Source organism: Rhinoraja longicauda, chromosome 8 (genome assembly GCF_053455715.1).
Source record: "Rhinoraja longicauda isolate Sanriku21f chromosome 8, sRhiLon1.1, whole genome shotgun sequence".
Taxonomy (NCBI): Eukaryota; Metazoa; Chordata; class Chondrichthyes; order Rajiformes; family Arhynchobatidae; genus Rhinoraja; species Rhinoraja longicauda.
Window position 1 is genome coordinate 63321787 of NC_135960.1, and position 8716 is coordinate 63330502.

The 8716-nt window shown below is 47.5% G+C and overlaps 1 pseudogene; it reads left to right on the forward strand.

The window, feature by feature from the left end:
* Window positions 1–334: 334 nt before the first annotated feature.
* LOC144596325 (large ribosomal subunit protein eL31 pseudogene) lies at window positions 335–681 on the forward strand (annotated as a pseudogene).
* Window positions 682–8716: the final 8035 nt, after the last annotated feature.

Here is an 8716-nt window from a genome sequence, read left to right on the forward strand (position 1 = left end):
CAAAAGCAGAGAGTACGTACCGTGAGAGAGAGGGACAGTGGAGGCATTCGGGTGTTGAAGAACTAGCATGGGGTTTGAGTGCGGCCTCTGTGGTTTGGAAGTGGAGAGATGGAGACTCCCAGTCACCAATCTATAACTCCGTGTAGTCAGGATCAAACCTGGGTCTCGGACGCTGTGAGGCAGCAACTCTACCGCTGCGCCACCACGCCGCTCATGCTAAACAGTGGTTGCAGCACGACTGCACGCTGATGGAGTAGAAGCCCTTGCTATTTGCAAATACCTCTGAGAGGCACAAAGTGCTGGAGTAACTCAGTGGGACATTTCCCTTTGCAGAATGGCCCCACCAAAGAAAGGAGGAGAGAAATAGAAAGGTCGTTCTGCCATCAACGAGGGAATACACCATAAACGTGCACAAGCGCATCCACGGCATCGGCTCCACGCGCCATTAAGGAGATCCCAAATTTGCTGTGAAGGAAATGGGGACCGCTGATGTCCGCATTGATACTCGAATAAACAAGGCTGTTTGGGCTAAAGGAATGTTCCATATCGCAATAGAGTGCGTTTTTGCCTAGAAAACGTAATGAGAATGAGGACTCTCCTAACAAACAGTACACATTGGGAACCTCTGTTCCTGTCACATCATCCAAAGGTTTACAGATAGTCAATGTTGATGAAAACTGAACCCCTCGATTGTTTAAAAAAATAAACAGTAACTTGATTTTTTTTTTTTTTAAACTCAGCGGGTCCAGCAGCATAGAAACATAGAAAACATAGAAAACAGGTGCAGGAGTAGGCCATTCGACCCTTCGAGCCAGCACCGCCACTCAATTCAATCATGGCTGATCATCCTAAATCAGTACCCTGTTCCTGCTTTCTCCCCATATCCCTCGATTCCGTTCGCACGAAGAGCTAAATCTAACTCTCTCTTGAAAACTCTTTGGAGAAAATGGATAGTTGAAATTTCTGATCGGGACCCTTCTTCGGACATTTTATGACCAATATCTCTGGCTGGTTCGTGGGTGCTTCAGTTACCATGTTGCCCTGCACTTGTGAGAAGGCTCAGAGAGCCACAACCTCGATTGCCTGCTCATTCGCACCAGCACCGTCACGTGCAGTATTGACTTAGTTAGCGGGCCAGGCAAACGAGCAGTCCGTTCACGTGCACCCCGCTTAACCATCTGTCTGCCAACTGTCTGTGGGGTACCTGGGGATGTCTCTGGGAGAATTCCCGTGGGAGGTGGCCAATCTGACTGGAAATATAAGTGCACTTGGCAAAGGAAATGTGTGGGAAGGAACTGCAGACGCTGGTTGACACCAAAGATGGACACAAAATGCTGGAGTAACTCAGCAGCACAGGCGGCATCTCCGGATGCAAGGAATGGGTGACGTTTCGGGTCGGGTCGGGTCAGGTCTGAAGAAGGGTGTCGACCCGAAACGTCACCCATTCCTTCTCTCCAGAGATTCTGCCTATCCCGCTGAGTTACTCCAGCATTTTGTGTCTATCTGCACTCGGCAGAAGGTGTGGTTCCATCAACATCCCTTCAACATCCGTTAGACTGAGCCACTGAGATCCTGGTGCTCTGATCTGCCCAGGAAGCTTGTCCTCTGCCCTACATTCTGTCTGGACCACGCAAAAGTCAGAGCCACAGGGAGCCGCTGGGGCAACTCAATCATCCCTCCCCCCCCCCCCCCCCCCCCCCATGGTGCCTTTATTAATTAAAAATAATAAACTTTATTCATTAAAATAATAAATACAAAAAGTACAAACACAGGGAAGGATGCTGTTTACATTCAGAACTCGTCCACTCCATACATTCACAGAATATAGAACTGTACAGCACAGGAACAGGCCCACAATATCTGTGCTGAACATGATGCCAAATTAAAGTGATCCCTCTGCCTGCATGTGATCCACACCCCTCCATTCCTTACATATCCACGTGCCTTTCTAAAAGCCTCTCATATCTGCTTCCAGGCGCTTCTGTTTAGATATCGTGTCACGCACAAATCCTTTACACTTTTCCCCTCGTAACCTTAAAGTTGTGCCGTCTAATATTTCACATTTCCATCCTGGGACAAATGTTCAGACCCAATCAATTTATTCACAAAATGCTGGAGTAACTCAGCAGGTCAGGCAGCATCTCCGGAGAGAAGGAATGGGCGACGTTTCGGGTTGAGACCCTTCCTCAGGAGGGTCTCGACCCGAAACGTCGCCCATTCCTTCTCTCCCGAGATGCTGCCTGACCTGCTGAGCTACTCCAGCATTTTGTGAATAAATACCTTCGATTCGTACCAGCATCTGCAGTTATTTTCTTATATCTACCCGATCAATGTCTCCCATAATTTTATAAACTTCTATCACCCATCTGATCCTCCAGAAAAAAACGATTCCAACTTTGTCCGACCTCTCCTCGTCACTAATGTCCTCTAACCCAGGCAGCATTCATGTTTTCTGCACCAACTCCAAAGCCCCCTCAATAGGAACTGCACACAATATTCCAAATGCAGTCTGACCAATGTTCCTTAAAACTGAAACGTGGTTTACTGCCACTCCATGCTCTGACCAATGATGGCAAACACACCATTTCTCTTCGCTCTACCTGCCTGTGTGGCCGCTTTCAAGATGGATTTGGATCACAGGTTCCCTCTGTACATTATTGCTCAAATGGTTCCTGGCATAGAAACACAGAAACATAGAAAATAGGTGCCCTATACCTGCCCTTCGAGCCAGCACCGCCATTCAGGGCCGTCTTAACGCATGGGCCTGATGGGCACTTGCCCGGGGCCCCACGAGCATAGGGGCCCCATGTTAAGTGACTTGCAATAAATAAATACTACTTTAAAAATGTAGGTTCAATAAGTGCTTTTTTCGCAACATTTTCGGTCACTAAGTGCTTCTCACAGCGATCTGTAAGTGCTTTTCGCAACAATGTAGCACCCTAAGTCCATCGCTAAGTGCTTTTCGGTAAGTGCTTTTCGCCGGCACGACGGTGGGGGGGGGGGGCTGGTAGGGAAAGGGGGGTGGGGGAGAGTAACGGTAGGGGCCCCAGTACACTGCTTTGCCCGGGGGCCCATAATGCTGTAAAAAACGGCCCTGCCGCCATTCAATGTGATCACGGCATGAATTGAATATTTTCCACTTACAATTGACTTCCCAAAGTGTAACACCTCGCACTTGCTCGGATTAAACTCCATCGGCCCTTTCTCCGCCCATGTCTGTACACTTTGAACCCTTCTTCACTTTCCACAACCCCACCAAGTTTTGTGTGGTCTCTAGCCTTACTGACCCATCTCCATTTCCAGGCTGAAATAGGACACAAAGAAAGTGCTGGAGTAACTCAGCGAGTCAGGCAGCATCTCTGGAGAGCATGAACAGGTGACGTTTCAGGTCAGGATCCTCCTTCAGAATCTAACGAAGGGCCCCGACTCTAAACGTCACCTATCCATGTTCCCCAGAGATGCTGCCTGACCCGTTGAGTTACTCCAGCACTTTGTGTCTCTTTTTCTACACCAGCATCTGCATTCCCCTGTTTTTTTATATTTTCGACCTAGTCATTTATGTATCTCACAAAACAATAGAGGTTCCAGCACAGATTCTTGCAGAACACCACTGGTCACAAACCTGCAGCCAGAATGACACCCTTCCACCACAACCCTCTGTCTTCTCCAGCCTCCTTCTGTTGCTGATCGTAGACACAAAACGCTGGAGTAACTCAGCGGGTCAGGCAGCATCTTTGGAGGCTGAAAGATAGAGAAGGCCAGAACAAAACAGGACAAAACAGATGACCTGAGGAAGGGGAGCCAACAACCAAGTAGCAGGAACGTTAATGTCTCTAATTTCAAATAACTCCTGGACTTCTTTCCCCATCTCCTCTCTCCCATCCCCTCTCCTCCACCCTAGTTGTCCTACTAGTTCCAGTTCGCATCATTGTATCCATGTCGTTGGCACTCTTCCCCAGCCAACAATGGACCATTATGGACTCCACCCTTCCAGAGGTTATCTGTTGCCGGCCCTGTTTTGTTCTAGCTTTCTCCATCTTCCAGTCTGAAGAAGGGTTCCGACCCGAAACATCACCTACTCCTTTTCTCCAGCATTTTGTGTCTATCTTCTGTTTAAACCAGCATCTGCGGTTCTTTCCTACACTGTCAAGCTGCACCCATGTTCTCCGAATAGTTTTACTGTCCTCCTGATTACATTTTACTGATTGTCTGCCTCCTTGTCATCTTCCCCTCGGCTAACAATGATCCATTCTACATTTTCCTTGAACTTCAGCCCCTTTTTTCACTTGTTTTCATAACTTACATATCTCTGTGCCTCCCTCTCCCCTGACTCTCAGTCTGAAGAATAATCTCGACCCGAAATGTTACCCATTCCTTCTCTTCACAGATGCTGCCTGTCCCGCTGAGGTACTCCAGCATTTTGTGTCTATCTTCGGTGTAAACCAGCATCCCCGGCATGCCTTCTCGCTCTATCCCTCCCCCACCCAAGTCGCACCAGCTTCTCATTTTCACCCAACAGTTAACAATGGGCTGTTACCTTTAATCATCGTTACTTTTTTGCATGTATTTCATTCATTGTTCTTTATCACTCTCCATCATCGCTCCCACTCCCAGTCCGACAAAACCGCCTTAACCAACCTGATCTCCCGGTGGCTGAGCACTTCAACTCCCCCTCCCACTCCCAGTCTGACAAAATAGCAACGCACTCATCGTCTATATCTTTCATTTCCCTTATCCCTAATTAGTCTGAAGAACAGTACCGACCTAATGCACCACCCATGCCTTCTCTCCAGAGATGCTGCCTGTCCAGCTGACTTAGGGGCATGTCCCACTTAGGCGATTTTTTAGGCGACTGCCGGCGACTGTCATAGTCGTAGCAGGTCGCCGAAAAAACAGCGACAGGACCCCCCCCCTACGACAATGCCTATGACAAGCTACAACAACCTACCACCTAGTCGATGTCAAGCTACGGCAAGCTACTGACAACCGGCGACCCAATCGTCGCGACTTAGGACGTCCACTTATGACCACACAGGCGGCAACCTACGACCACACAGGCGGCAACCTACGACAACCGAAGTCAACCTACGTCTACCCGCGACAGGCTACGACAAGCTACGACCGTGTCAGCGACAACTGAAGACGATTCACTTCATTTTGGCCTCCGGTTTTGACGCCGGTACCTGTCGCCGGTTGACGTAGGTAGTCGCCAATGGAATTCAACGAAGTCAGCACCGGCGACAACCTACGTCACCTGACGAGAACCTGGCGACAACCTACGACAGCACCTACGTCAGGAGACGTCAAGCAGATCAGAACTTCCATAAAGCTTTGACGAATGTACTGACACACGGCAGTGTGTCATCAACATCAACATCAACATCAACATCAACAAAGAGGTAGGCATTTATTTGCAGGACAGTGCACTAATTCTTCACAAAATGCTGGAGTAACTCAGCAGGTCAGGCAGCATCTCTGGAGAGAAGGAATGGGTGACGTTTCGGGTCTTAGCTACTCCAGCATTTTGTGAATAAATACCTTCGATTTGTACCAGCATCTGCAGTTATTTTCTTATACTAATTCTCCACATGTGTCTTTGGTACAAAGCTGAATTTTCCAGACTGAACATGAAACTGTTACATTATTTATCACAAAAATCCAAACCACATTTTCCAACGCTATTGTCCAACAGGATCACAATCTCGACAGTACTGTTAACAAGAAAACAGCGCGATCAATGCTTAAAGAAGCATCACACCTGGTAAGTTAGATAACACTAACGATAGACACAGAATGCTGGAGTAACTCAGCGGGACAGGCAGCATCTCTGGAGAGAAGGAATGGGTGACGTTTTGGGTTGAGACTATTCTTCAGACTAATGTAACACCAACAATATAAAGTGTGCTTTCAGTGCAAGAACTATAAATAAGCCTTCCCCACAATGGGATGAGAATATAGAGTGTGTGTAGGAAGGAAGCACAGAAGCTGGTTTTAAACCGACAATAAACAATAGACAATAGGTGCAGGAGGAGGCCATTTGGCCCTTTGAGCCCTCTGAGCGTGGGTGTGGCTAATTTCAGTCAGTCGACCAAGACCCAACTATTCAGAGACACAAGGAACTGTAGTTGCTGGAATCTTGGCAAAACAAAGTGTCAGGCGGCATCTATGGAGGGAATGATTAGATGACGTTTCATGTCGAGATCTCAGTCTGGAGAAGAGTCCCGACATGAAACATTACCTATTCATTCCTTCGGCAGATGCTGCCTGACCTGCAGAGTCACTCCAAGCTATACTGATACTGTTTATTGGAGACTCAACAGTTTGGAAAACTGCACCAACAACAACATCCAGTCAAATCTGGGAAAATTTGAAGAGGGCATTGGAGGCATACACAAGAGAATGAACCATGTTACTTATGTAAGAGGGACTTTTGCCTTCTCTCTGCAGCACAATATTTATGTATTAAAATTTAGACGGACTAGGCTCCTTGGAAAGCAAAAGAAAATGCTATCTCCATCTCCAATCTGAGCCATCGCTGAACACCTCCGCTCAGTCCGCCTAAACCTACCTGATCTTCCGGTTGTTAAATACTTTAACTCCTCCTCCCATTCCCACACTGACCTTTCTGTCCTGGGCTTCCTCCATTGTCAGAAGGAGGCCCAGCGCAAATTGAAGGAACAACACCTCATATTTCGCTTGTTCAGCTTACACCCCATCAGTATCAATATTGACTTCTCTAATTTCAAGTAACCCTTGCTTTCCCCCCCTCTCCATCCCTCCCCCTTCCCAGTTCTCCAACCAGTCCGACTGTCCCCCGAATACATTTTATCTCTGTCTGCTTTGTTGTCACCTTCGCCTAGCTAACAATGATCTGTTCTACATCTTCCTTAGCCACTTCTCTTTTGATGTCTGGCTTTCACACCTTACCCTTCCTTATCTCTGTGTCTCCCTCTCCCCTAACCCTCAGTCTGAAGAAGGGTCTAGACATGAAACGTCCCCCTTTCCTTCTGTCCAGAGATGTTGCCTGTCCCGCTGAGTTACATCTTTCAGAATCTATTTACATCGCATCTCTGTCTGAGACGTTGTCAAAGCAGTGTTTAAGTAGTTTATCCTGCGAGATAGAGCAGATGTTCACCAGCAAAAGTCCAAAAGAGTTTTGTTAAAACGCCAGACTGAGCACTGGGACCTTCCTAACCCAACTGGCAATAAAACTCTGGCACACACAATGAGCAAAAAGGATTTTCATCAACCTTCTGCTAAGATTGAAGAAGCCATTTTGCAGAAGCGTTATTGAAATGACCCAAAGATAGACACAAAATACTGGAGCAACTGGAGTATAGACAATAGGTGCAGGAGGAGGCCATTCGGCCCTTCGAGCCAGCACCGCCATTCAATGTGATCATGGCTGATCATTCTCAATCATTACCCCGTTCCTGCCTTCTCCCCATACCCCCTGACTCCGCTATCCTTAAGAGCTCTATCTAGCTCTCTCTTGAATGCATTCAGAGAATTGTCCTCCACTGCCTTCTGAGGCAGAGACACACAAAGCTGACACAAAAAGCTGGAGTAACTCACCGGGTCAGGCAGCATCTCTGGAGAAAGGGAATAGGTGGTGTTTCGGGCCGAGACCCTTGTGACGGTGCTGTGTTTTCAACCATTGCATTTCCCTGTCATCAGACCCTAAAACTGCAGTTAGCTTTCACTGTGAGTCCCAAATGCCGGTGGGACCATAGTTAAACTCCAACTCCAACTCCACGCTGTAATTGAGCAATTAACAAGCTGCCTCTCCTGAGGGGGTTTTGCACATGCAGTTTAAAGTGTTGCAATTAAACAAGAGAGTTGGCAAGCTGCAGCTGGACAGGCTTGCATTTTTACAGAATTTCATCTGACTTGCTCATGTGCAAATCCAAATGCCCATGTTAAAATTTCCCGCATCGTTTCCATAGGAGCTCTGCCACAAACTCATAGCTTAAAAGCCTGATCATGTTGAGTGTCAATGTTTTCTTATAGAAACATAGAAAATAGGTGCAGGAGTAGGCCATTCGGCCCTTCGAGCCTGCACCGCCATTCAATATGATCATGGCTGATCATCCAACTCAATATCCCGTACCTGCCTTCTCTCCATACCCCCTGATCCCTTTAGCCACAAGGGCCACATCTAACTCCCTCTTAAATATAGCCAATGAACTGGCCTCAACTACCCTCTGTGGCAGAGAATTCCACAGACTCACCACTCTCTGTGTGAAAAAAAACGTTCTCATCTCGGTCCTAAAAGACTTCCCCCTTATCCTTAAACTGTGACCCCTTGTTCTGAACTTCCCCAACATCGGGAACAATCTTCCTGCATCTAGCCTGTCCAACCCCCTTAAGAATTTTGTAAGTTGTATGACATGGTAGGTGGTTTATTCATCGCTCCAAGTCTGTGCCAGCCTTCAGAGCAGTCTCCCATCATTCCTCGTTCCTCCGCTAATTACCCTGTGTCCTATTTTCTCTCACAAGCCAATCGACCCCCAATGATTCTCCTACCTCTCATCTACACAAGAGGCAATTTACACCAGCTAATTAACCAAAGAACCAACCAGGCACATCTTTGGTGCTAACCGGCATCTGCAGGTCCTTCCACATTGTGTCTGCTCCACTGCGAAATCTCCTCAAGGTACACCAACATTGAAGATGTTCTCCTCCTCTCTCCGATGAGAGTTTAGCAATACCCTCT